Source organism: Rutidosis leptorrhynchoides, chromosome 2 (genome assembly GCF_046630445.1).
Source record: "Rutidosis leptorrhynchoides isolate AG116_Rl617_1_P2 chromosome 2, CSIRO_AGI_Rlap_v1, whole genome shotgun sequence".
Classification (NCBI taxonomy): Eukaryota; Viridiplantae; Streptophyta; class Magnoliopsida; order Asterales; family Asteraceae; genus Rutidosis; species Rutidosis leptorrhynchoides.
Window position 1 is genome coordinate 634,477,720 of NC_092334.1, and position 13,093 is coordinate 634,490,812.

Consider the following 13,093-nt stretch of genomic DNA (forward strand, 5'->3'; position numbering starts at 1 on the left):
ACATTTGTACTAGCACATGTGTTAGCAATTATGTACCAAACAACTATGCAATTTATGTACGACACTTATAGCAATCGCATTTTGAAGGTGGCCGCCGCAACGCGCGGCTGGCCACCTGCTTCTTGTGCTTCAATTTCGGTAAAATTGAACTGTTTGTTGCGTGTCACCAGAAAATTAGAGGCACGGTCATTATTATTATATATTATATATTATATATTACATTATATATTATACATTATAATATTATATATTATATTATATATTATATATATATATATATATATATATATATATATAATATATACTAAAAGTGGTGGAAGATTTCGTCGTTTCAGATTGTCGTTTTGAATTTGCGTTCACATTATAAACGGTCCCTCAACTTCGGCTATATTTACACAACGGCCCCTCAAGTTTACATTTTTTCAGGGGTAAAAAATGTAAATATATAATTTTATCATAATGACAGAAACTAATTCCACCCGAATTTATAACGGGCTCTATCTTCTCGCTCGATGCGAGTTAAATTTTTCCGAGACCACTGTTCAACTCGAAAAAATCTTACGAACCCAACGGGACTAACTATACGCGAAACGGATACTTCTCAAAAAAATGCTAAACACGACAACCCGTATCTTTCTGCTCGCTATGAGTTAAATTTTTTCGATTGCAGCGTCAGACTCGAAATAATTTTATGAACAAAACGAAACTAACCACGTTCGAAACAGACACTTTTTAAAAAACGATAAACACAACGATAACCTGTATCTTTCTGTTCGCCCTGAGATAAATTTTTTCGGCAACACCGTTACACTCGAAAATTGAATAAAACAAAAATAACTACGTTCGAAACGGATACTTTTTAAAAAACGCTTAACACAACGACATATAAAACGGCGCTTAACACATAGGCCGTGTTCAGCTCTGTAAATACTCAACGCTGCGTTAAATATGAATACGCAGGCCGAAAGCCCCCGCCGCAACACGCGGGCTGGTCCGGACTAGTTATAACTAAAGATAGAATGTTGAATTCGAAGTGATGTTTTCTTACAGCTGCTGATGATGGTGGTGATACAAAGGTTTGGTTATTTGGTTCATTTATGTTTCCTTATCACAACAACACCACAAAACCTAATACCACATGAGTGGTGTATGGGGAGGTGAGATGTAGACAATCCTTTCCCTATCTTTGAATAGAGAGAAGTCATTTCTCCACCTAGAGTAATACACTCTAGGAAGTAGAGAAAAAATCCTCCCTCTCTCTTTGACGGATAAAGAGATTGCTTCCGAATGGACCTCCGGCTAATAAGTAGGAAATTTTTTTATAAAAAAATTAAAATAAAACAAATAATTCCAGGGCGACTACTCACTTTGCGAGTAGCCCGGAGTCATTGCAGGCGTGGCCATGAGGCAGAATAACTTTGTGGGTGCAAGGAATCGAACCCTTGACCTCCACATTAGAAGGTCAGGGTCTTACCATGCTACCACCACCCTCATGGTTATATAATGTTCTTTTTATAATCAGTAAATTTAAAATTTAATTTCTTTCTTTCAGGAAACTGGCCAGATAGTGGTAGTAGTTCAGCTCAGTGCTTCAATCCCGCTTTTGTCCATGCAATTGCAGTTCCTGAAGCTGATATGTTAGATAAATTCGACAAGATATGTGTTGTGGCTAGAGGTACAAATTAATATAATTTAGGTCATTAGGTGTCGTTTGATGTAATTAAATTCGAATAAGAATCTCACAGTTTTTCTAAACCTAGAAAAGGTGGGATAAACAAGTTGAAATGGAAGTGTTCCCTCTCTATTTGAGGTAATGTGTTTGGTTTTTAACTAAATTTTTTAAGCATATTTTCTTTCAATCTACTAAATGTTGTATATATTCAGTTCGTGTTAGAAGTGGCAATATATAGTTGGAGCAGTGTAGATGCTAACAGTTCAAGAATGTTCTTTATTGTGTTGGATTGACCAACTTACATGTAAACGAATGTAAATGTCACTTTTTATATCATTCTTTTGTTTTAGAGTGAAAGGAATAATGATGGATGCGTTTGATAATGAAAAGTATATCATTTCAATGATAATATTCTTAGTTTTTATCGTTTAATAGGTTTAATGCATTCATCTTTGTGTTTAGGCAACTTTCAACCTATTTAACCCGGAAAACTTATACTAGTCCTTTATATTCGTGTAAATAGGTTGAGATTGTGTTGGGACTTGAAGAAGAATTCGGTTCATTTAGTTTAAACCAAATTCTTTGTAAGATTAGAGATTGTGCTTGTAACACGAAAGAAACTTATAAACCAGAAATCAAGGTACCAATCAAGTTTAAGATTCTTGAACTATCAAGAATAACCATCATCATTAGCAGAATGCCTAATGGATCGTAGGCACAGGCCGGCTTCAATCCACATTTTGAGTTGTCCATAGTGCCGTTCTTTGACCTTGAGGTCAAACCCATTATTTTAAAGTTGTATCCGTACATGACAAAAGATACCGTATTATTTTAAGTTTTTTATCTCATAGTAGTTCTGAATCTTAAAAGATATGTTGAATATGTCGTACAAATTAAAAAAGATCCGTTTTCAAAGATAACGGATTTCCTTTTTTATCTCGGACTGATCCTTTTTTTTTTCTCATGAAATTGTTATTGTTATTGATTGATAACTTCTTTCTTTAATTACGCACCAAAACAACATCCCACAATAAAATCTTATACTCCAACCGTAAGGAATATACAGATTTAATCACAAGCAACTCCAGCTGATTAATGACAAATCTTACTACTGGAAATTATGGTATGATTCAAATTTGACTACATTAAAGTGTGGTCTGAAATTAACATAAAGTTATCTCATTCGAGTTATAGATTTAATAATTAATAATAATAATAATTAAATAATAATGGGGTGCATCTGCTCAAAAGGAGTTTCAGACAAAAACAAGCATCATGTACTCAAACAGAAAGATAAATTAAGGAGACAACATTTGATGAGACTCCTTGGTGTCTCTGAATTGCAAGAGAAACAAATAATAGTCAGCTTTCAATACAAGACTCATGAACAAGTATTAAAGCTTATTTACAGCAATTGGAACACTCTGCAACACGAATCTTCAGTCGTTGAAGCATTAAAGCAGATCAAATTTGTAAAAAGTGACGACCCACAATTAGCTGACCAACTATACAAACCTAACGAATTGTTTGATCCTGGTGATGCACTCTTGAAATCAGTTTTTTCTGGCGAGGCTCATAAGTTTCCTGCACAAAGCTTTGCTAATTCAGATAAATGGCTAAACATACTTAGGAAAACAGGCCTTAGAAATACTGGTGGGGCTAACGTTCTACTCGAATGTGCCCAACGGGTCGAGCTACTCGGAGCTGAAAGTAAGGATAGCATGACTTTTGAGGTCTCTTCGGAAATTTGGTCCCTGGCTGAAAGTCTTGTCGTTGCGACATGTAAAAATTCGGATATATTTCGTCACGAGAAATTGTGCAAAATCCTTTTCGAGATTGCGTGCATTCCTGCAGAAAAAGGGTACCCGTTTGAGGAGAGTGAAAAGAAAGGTGTTAAAAGAATGTTGTGTTCATGCAGTGAAGCGATTTTGTTGAAAGATTGGGCGCTTGCATGGAGAGTTGCTGTTAGGAAGAGGGGATCGCCTGGACGTTGGGAGATATAGATTTGAGAGAAAAACAACTCTATTACTCACAAGAATAGATTTACAGAGTATTACAAAACTCTTACAAAAAAAACTCTCAAACTCACACACACTCTCTAGGTTGTGATTACACTTCTCTGAGTGATTTGGGATGATATACAACTGAGGTTTGCACCTCTATTTATAGTAAAAATTCTATGGCGGTGGAATGGTGTGAACGGAGAAGGTTGGCGGCCGTCATCGTCATCAACTTTGCTACCTCCATATGAGTTGTCAAGGTTGCCTACTTTGAATATCTAGAAGGTGGGCTTCTAGATTGTAGGCTGGAAATCTTCAATTCTCCCCCTCCAGCCGAATCCACAAATATTCCAGTTATGTCTCTGCATAACTCCAACTTCTCTCGAGTCACCACCTTTGTTAACATATCCGCAGGATTCTCCTTTGTATGGATCTTCACTAGTCTCAACAGTTTTCGATCAATTACCTCGCGTATCCAATGATAGCGAATATCAATATGTTTTGTACGAGAATGGTACATGGAGTTCTTGCTCAAATCTATAGCACTTTGACTGTCACAATATACCTTGTACTCCTTTTGCTTGATTTCAAATTCTTGAAGATAACGCTTTAACCACAACATTTCTTTTTCAGCTTTCGCGGCAGCAATATACTCTGCTTCAGTTGTGGATAATGCAACACACCTCTGTAGTCTTGACTGCCATGAAACAGCTCCCCCTGCAAAAGTGTAAATGAATTCTGAAGTAGATTTCCTACTATCAGGATCTCCGGCCATATCCGCATCTGTATAGCCTTCCAAGATTGGATCAGCTCCCCCGTAACAAAGACATAGATTCTTTGTACCTTTAAGATATCTGAGAATCCATTTTACCGCCTCCCAATGCTCTTTCCCGGGGTTCGAGAGAAAACGACTCACCGTTCCCACTGCATGAGCAATATCGGGCCTTGTACACACCATCGCATACATCAAACTTTCAACTGCTGAAGAATATGGTACTGAAGACATCTCCCCGATCTCTTCCTTGGATGAGGGACAAGAACTCTTGCTTAACTTGAAATGATTAGCTAATGGAATGCTAACAGGTTTGGCATTGTTCATATTGAAACGTGAAAGCACTCATTCAATATACTTCTCCTGAGATAGCCATAACCTTTTATTCTTCCTATCTCGGGTTATTTGCATTCCCAAAATCTGTTGAGCCTGTCCTAAGTCTTTCATGTCAAAAGACTTAGAGAGTTCCTTCTTCAGCTGGTTGATCTTCGTTACGTCTTTCCCTACGATCAAAATATCGTCTACATAAAGTAGAAGAGAAACGAAATCTCCTTCAGAAAACTTCTGAATGTAGACACACTCATCTGCTGCAGTTTTCTTGACCCGTGACTCACCATGCACGAGTCAAACTTCTTGTACCACTGCCTAGGTGCCTGCTTCAAACCGTACAAACTTTTCTTCAGCTTGCATACGAGGTTATCTCCTGAAACCTCAAAACCTTCTGGCTGCTCCATGTAAATTTCTTCATGTAAATCTCCATGAAGAAAAGCTGTCTTTACATCCATCTGTTCAAGCTCCAAGTTCATACTTGCGACCAATCCAAGTATGACTCTAATTGAAGTCATCTTGACTACTGGTGAAAATATCTCGTCAAAATCAATCCCTTTCTTCTGTTGGAATCCTTTGACTACAAGTCGTGCTTTGTATTTCACCACTTTTCCACTACCATCCATTTTCAGCTTGAACACCCATTTATTTTTCAGTGCCTTCTTCCCGCGTGGAAGTTCTACAATCTCATAAGTTTGATTTTTCTGCAGAGAATCCATCTCATCCTGCATTGCGAGCAACCATTTTTCTTTATCCTTATGAGTTACTGCTTCATGAAAACTCTCCGGTTCTCCATCTTCAGTAAGTAGAAGGTACTCGGATTCTGGATATCTACTAGATGGAATCCGACCTCGTTCAGATCTACGAACTTCTGGAACATTCTGAGGAGATCCACCATCATCTTGACCTTGTGATTGTTCTGGAACGTCTGGCAGATGGGGTTGTGGCTCCCCCTGCTCAGCACCGTCATTTTTCTCATTATCTTCTACTTCTGGAATTTCTTCCTGCATTGAAAATTCATTTCTCATGAATGATTCCGTTGTTGCCTCTGGCACCTGAGCAGCAACATTTGTCTTCTGAGATATTGTGGGCTTTTCAATATCTTCTATTGTCTGGCTTTCATGGAACACTACGTTCCTACTTCTGATCACCTTTTTCTCCTTTGGATCCCATAATCTGTATCCAAATTCTTCATCTCCATAGCCTATGAATATGCATGGAGTGGTCCTTCCATCCAGCTTCTGCCTGAGCTCCTTGGATACATGTGCGTACGCCAAACATCCAAATACTCTTAAGTGAGAGTATGATGGATCCTTTCCAGACCAAAGTTTCTTCGGAACTTCAAAATTCAGTGGTACTGATGGAGATCGGTTGATTAAATAACAAGCGGCTCTGACTGCTTCTCCCCAGAATGGCTTTGGCAGCTTAGCCATACTGAGCATGCTCCGAACACGTTCCATGATTGTTCGGTTCATTCTTTCTGCTATACCATTATGTTGAGAGGTACGTGGGACCGTCTTCTCATGTCGGATGCCATTTGATCTGCAATAGGCATCGAACTGCCTGGAAGAGTATTCACCGCCGTTGTCGGATCGAAGACACTTTAACTTCTTTCCTGTCTCACGTTCTACCATGACATGGAACTGTTTGAAGTAATCGAACACCTGGTCCTTCGTCCGTAAGAAATATACCCACACCTTTCGAGAAGTATCATCGATAAACGTCAGAAAGTATCGATTGCCGCCAATTGATTCAACCTCCAAGGGACCGCAAACATCAGAGTGTACCAGACTGAGTAACTCTGATTTTTTCATTGAAGAGGAATTAAATGAGACTTTATGCTGCTTACCAAACAGACAATGATTGCAAGGATCTAGTGCAGCGTCCTTGTCTACATTGATAAGCTCTTTCTTTATTAGGGTAGACAACCCTTTCTCACTCATGTGACCGAGTCTCTGGTGTCATAAATTTTGTGAAGCCTCCTTTTCTGCAACATTAATACTGTCTGTGCAGATCTTCACATGAGTCTTGTACAGTGTGCCACAAATATGTCCTCGAGCGACTATCATAGCGCCTCTTGACAATTTCCACGTGCCTCTACTGAAATGACTATCATAGCCCTGTTTATCGAGAGCTACCCCAGAAAGTAGATTCAGCCGAAGATCTGGCACATGGCGGACATCCTTCAAAGTAATTGTGTTCCCGGAACTTGTCTTTATCCTGACATCTCCAATTCCGACAATCTCAGCGGAACTGGAATTTTCCATCTTCATAACTCCAAAGTCACCAGCTTTGTATGTTGTGAAGTATTCCTTGTATGGAGTCACGTGGTAGGAAGCTGCAGTATCTACCACCCATTCTGTTTCTTCTCGTGAGATGTGAAGGCATGTCTCATCATGGGTTGAACAATAAACTACATCACCAGAGATAGTCACTAATGTTTCTCCACCCTTATTCTTCGGCTGTGAACTGCTTTGACCTTGTTCCTCTTTCAATCTATAGCAGTTCTTCTTCATATGTCCCTCTAATCCACAATGATGGCATTTATATGTTGGTTTTCTGCCATCAGCTGACCTGCCCCTGCTCTTGCTTCTGCCTCTACATTTATTTTTGCTACTCATTCGCTGTCTCCCCCGATTCTCTGTGACAAAGGCATGGGTCTGATCTGTGCCCATGTCCTTTCTCCTTGCCTCTTCACTGAATAGGGCATCCTTGACCATTGACATGGTAAGTTTGCCATTAGGAGCTGAGTTGCTGAGTGTTACGACCAGTGTTTCCCAGCTATCGGGAAGGGAACTAAGTAGCAGTAGCGCCTGAACTTCATCGCCAAGCGGCATCTCTACAGACGATAACTGGTTGACCAAGCTCTGGAACTCACTGGTATGCTTGGCAACTGAAGTTTCACTTTTGAGCTTCATGTTGACTAAACGCCTCATCAGTAGGGCTTTATTCCGAGCAGTCTTGGCCTGGTACATGTCCTCCAACTTTTTCCAGAGGACATATGCGTCTGTCTCTTGTGTAACATGGTAGAAGACACTATGATCAATCCATTGACGGATCTGACCAATAGTTTTTCGGTTTGATTTCTTCCACTCTATCTCTTTGGCAGAATCAGGGTTTATACCCTTCAATTCAATAGGATCGAACAAATCCTTACAGCTGAGGAGATCTTCCATCCGAGGTTTCCACAGTGTGTAGTTTGTGGCCGTGAACATAATCATAGCTCCGGAAGATGATGTTGACTCTTCTGTGGACATTATCACCTTACAAATAATTTTTCAACACAAACGGAGTTGAATTGTAGAAAACGGAGATCACCGTTACGTCCGGAACGGTTGAAAATGGTGGAATAGACACTTCGCGACCTAAATTCCTTATGGGGCAAAATTATAATTTTCTAAACTTTCAGGGACCAAAAATGAATTTCTGAAAATTTCAGGGACCAAATTGTAAAATTTCAGAATTGCTACAGTACCGCTACAGTGCCGCTACAGTGAATTGCTACAGTGCCGCCTGCTGCTACAGTGAACGTCTTCTCCGGCGAAAATTCCGGCACCGGTCGTCTTCTCCGGCGAGATTCCGGCGAGTTGACCAAACTTTGACCGCGTTTTCTGGGCTCGTTATAACTCCGTTTAAGTCACCGTTTTTTGCGTTGGACTCGGTTCGACGAGACGAATCCAATGGTACACTCAAAATTGGATTTTGAGAAAACTTCAGAAAACCCAAAACTCGACCAACGTCTCTAACCAAGCTCTTGATACCACTTGTTAGGAAGAGGGGATTGCCTGGACGTTGGGAGATATAGATTTGAGAGAAAAACAACTCTATTACTCACATGAATAGATTTACAGAGTATTACAAAACTCTTACAAAAAAAACTCTCAAACTCACACACACTCTAGGTTGTGATTACACTTCTCTGAGTGATTTGGGATGATATACAACTGAGGTTTGCACCTCTATTTATAGTAAAAATTCTATGGCGGTGGAATGGTGTGAACGGAGAAGGTTGGCGGCCGTCATCGTCATCAACTTTGCTACCTCCATATGAATTGTCAAGGTTGCCTACTTTGAATATCTAGAAGGTGGGCTTCTAGATTGTAGGCTGGAAATCTTCATTTGCTCCCATCATTTCGAATCAAAGCTTGGTTCCACCAGAGTATTCATGGGAAGCACTTCAATTAAGAAGCCCACCTCCTTTTACTGTTGTTTTAATCCACTTGCAGGTTATTAATTATTATGAACTAATTATTTACATTTTCTAGCTCCTTGATTATAACAGACATTGAATAGTATGTGGAATAATAATGTATAAGAAAACTAATTATTATTATTATATTATTATTATTATTGTGCAGAATGGGTCACGAATCACATCAAGCGCATTCACCCTGGAGGAAGCTACTCTTGAGGTACTACAGTATCTTGATAGAATTTGGCGTACTATATCTTCCTCAGGTAATTACTTGTAAATTATTAATTGTTGTTCTTATTGTTGAAAATTAAAATTAGTGTATTTTAGAAGATGTATTATAAGACAAAGACCCTAATTGTTTTTTTTTTTTTTTTTTTTTGGAAGATGTATCAAAGTTGCGGAAGATCTCATTAGTTCTAGCTGGGAATAAGAATTATTTGGCGAAACCTTTTACGGTTTTTACCCGTCCCACGGTGGACCTGTCACCGGTTGCATTTGAACTTCCGTCATGCTACCTTCCATTTATGGAGATTCTCAAGGAACTGGGTGTTAAGGAGATGCTATCTGTCTCTTCTGTGGTATTTATTCTTAGATGTCTTAAAAATTCTTGTGGTAATCAACGTATGTGTCCAAATAGTTTACATGCAGTCATGAAAATGCTACATTTTCTTTGTGACGAAATCGAGCTGCTGAACTCCGATAACTCCGATTGGGAATCGAGATTGGTTGTTCCCGATGATAGTTGCAGGCTTGTTCCTCTAGAGTCATGCGTATATATAGATGATCATGGCTCTATGTATCTCAAGTATATTGATACTTCGAAACTGAGGTTTGTTCACCATCATTTTTCAGAAAGATTATGTCTGGCTTTCGGCATAAAAAAACTTTCTGATGTTGTTGTGGAGGTATTACACGTAATATTCAACTAACTCTCTATAAATTATTGTTTGTCATGAAAGAGCTTTTATTCGATTAAGTAAAACAAATCCGTATCAGTAACTAAAAATCTCCAAAACTAATTGAATGATTTCCAGGAGCTTGATTGTGCCGTAACTCTTCAGACCGTTGAAGAGATTAGGTCCGTTTCATTGGCGGATATAAGAGAGAAGTTGTCAAGTAAGCCGTTTCAGGTTGCTGTGTGCAGTGTCTTCAGCAACCTATCAAGCAGTGTTAGGGGATTAAAAAATCCAAATTTCGAGACACTACAAACATCACTTGAATCTGTTGCCCAAAGGTTGCAGTTTGTTCGGTTCATCTACACCCGATGTTGGCTCCTTCCAAATTCTTTAGATGTCACTAATGAGTCGAAAGAGTCTGTTGTCCAAGAATGGGAAAGTGAATCTAGTCATCAAACGATGTATTACGTTGATCGTGCAAATAGTTGCATGCTAATTGCTGAATCACCAAGTCACTTATCGGTTGTTGATCATGTTGTGAATGTTGTGAGCCATGCTTTGGGTTCTCCACTCCCACTCCCCATTGGTCCGTTATTCTTATGTCCGCGTGACTCTGAAACTTCAATTGTTGATCATATCCTGAAAGTTTCTTACGATAAAACAGTGATGGCGGGTCGTGTGGGTTTTGGTAGTGGTTTACTTGGCCAGGAAGTAAGGCCGGAAGATGCCGAGAAAGTGAAGTTTAATCCAAGAAGACCATTTTACAAAGGAGAGATAGTGGCATGGGGAAGTAGAAAAGAAAAAAAGTTTAAGTATGGTAGAATACCACAAGATACAATACTAGTACCACCAGCAGCAGGGCATCCCCCTTATAGATTAGATCTTGAAACCTCTCCGGGGAAGACTGAAACTGTTGTTTCCTCAACTGTTTACTTTTTTTTTAGAAGCCATACTAAATTGCTAATACCTAAGGATGGTGATGATGAAGTTCAAAGTATACGAGTTGACCAACCAGATGATGTTGAGAACTCAGGTTGTTTGGCTCACTAACTTTTATAGTGATGTACGGTCATGGTTGTAAAAATTCAGATTAAACCGGCCGATCAAAAAGTCTTGCTTCTTAAATTATTATGTTGTCACATGTAATTAACTAATTATATATCCTTTTGACAGGGGCAACCAAGTAAAGAGCTCGAGAATGATCCTGTACGAGCCGATTGACAACCACTAAAGAGATCTCAGGCAGATAGCACTTGTGCTTGCGCACGTTAGCTTCTTACTTAAAGATCTAATATGCATTGAACATGTACCCCTCATATTATCTTTTGCAAAACATAACATATTTAATCTGAGATTTTCATGATTATAATTGTCAACTGTTTCATATGCTGTCCAGGAAATGTCAGAGACAGCAATAAAAGAAACTGCCACACCTAAAGCCACATTGCAATGCCAAATCTGTTTGACCAACAAAATAGATAGTACGGAGTATTAGCATTAGCAATTTAGCATACTTCCCTGTTTTCATGTGCTATATCATTTTATGCTCATCTCCTCTACTCTCTTCCACTGGCCAATTTGTCATCATCATATCTATATTCATTCATGAGTCTAATACGTTTGCTCTTTCTCTCAATTTTCTATCTATTACTATTTTCATGATTCACATAGATGTTGTGCAAAAAGAATAACTAGCGTTAAGGTATAAAGAAATCAGAAATCGTATTTAACATCAAACTAATAACATTGAAAAGATTGATCGTTCGTAAGTGCACAACAATGATATGGGACGAAAGAAAGATTACAAAGATAGGGAAATATTCATTTGAATCTCTAATTTTGCTTGAAATCTCTACAATCACATGTGATTGAATCTTACAATCACATGTGATTGTTCCGCGTTTTTAATCCTAGTCATTTATTATATTAATTCAAGGGCTGAGATTTATCCCCTAGATCTCAAGCAAAATTAAGGATGCAATGGAAAGTTTCTAATAAACAATTATAATTATAATTTTGAATATCCGATCTGCATCTTTTGAATATTGAAAATTGAAATTATTATAGCAGTCAATAATTTTATAATTTACCTGCTCTTATCAAAATAAAAAAGTGTTAATATGTACACATAATTACTGTTTTAATTAAATATAAAAAAATATGTTCATTTGTGAGTATTCTTAACGGCAAATTCCATAACAAAGGTAATTTTTTTACCTTAATTTCTTATTTTTTATAAAAGGTAACATATTTTTATTTATACGTTTAAGGGATTGTTTTATTAAATGTTAATCAAAAGATGAGTATCGTTGGTGTTCAAATGCCGACTTTTTCTAGCTGGTCCGAGTTCGATGTGTGGTTTGATGGGTGGACCGCAAATGAAGCTACAAAGATCAAATTGTACTTGATTGTGGCGGCTTTACTTTGAATGTTGTGGAGATCAGGAATAATGTCGTCTTCCCCGGTGAGGTTATACAGAAGTCTTGTTTGTTTGATTCAATTTGTAGTTTTTCTTTTCTTTGACTTTTCTAGTAGAGGAAATTGTAATGCTTCGTGGAACGATTAGCTTGTAAAGCTCTTGTAATGTTGTTGGTCTCTGCCCTTTAGCTGCTTGATAGAGGGTTGCTATTTAATAAAATTTTGATGTTAAAAAAGAAGAAGATAAGAATCGTTATTTTTAAGTTAAATTTCCGTTAAAAAAATAACGATACTCCATTTTTGATTCATACAAGACATTGCGAATCATATATATAAGATTTGATTTTAAAACAAGTTATATTATGTGGCACCATTATGTTTCATTTTCATGACGGCCTCGAGGAAGTGATTCCTGATAGTTTCTAGTTGTTTGAAGTCGAGCACAACATCGTTGTAAATGGTTCCGCCACCTTCAGGGTCGGAGACGCTTCCACAACATCTTCTCTAGTTTTATCATATGATTTACTTAAAAAAATGAAATATCGTTAATTTTCTAATGGAGTTCTAAGTTAATAGTAACGATACTCCTATTTTTTATTAACATTTGTTAAAACAAGCCTTAATTTTTTTTAGAAGATGTATTATAAGACAAAGACCTTAATTTTTTTTTTTTTTTATCCTTTATATCGGTATGTAATTAGGTTGAGATTGTGCTGGGACTTGAAGAAGAATTCGGTAATTTATTTTAAACCAAATTCTTCTTAAGATTATGTAGTTTGTAAGCCTAAGCCTTTTGGAGTTGGATTATCAGGC

General features: G+C 37.9%; 1 long non-coding RNA gene across 2 annotated transcripts; it reads left to right on the forward strand.

The window, feature by feature from the left end:
• Positions 1-1,401: 1,401 nt before the first annotated feature.
• Positions 1,402-2,030, forward strand: LOC139893656 (uncharacterized). Of its 2 annotated transcripts, none has more exons than XR_011774646.1 (3): positions 1,402-1,675; positions 1,761-1,810; positions 1,885-2,030. It is a non-coding gene; the product is annotated as an uncharacterized lncRNA (long non-coding RNA). The 2 variants fall into 2 exon arrangements; XR_011774647.1 differs by having other exon boundaries at positions 1,766-1,810.
• Positions 2,031-13,093: the final 11,063 nt, after the last annotated feature.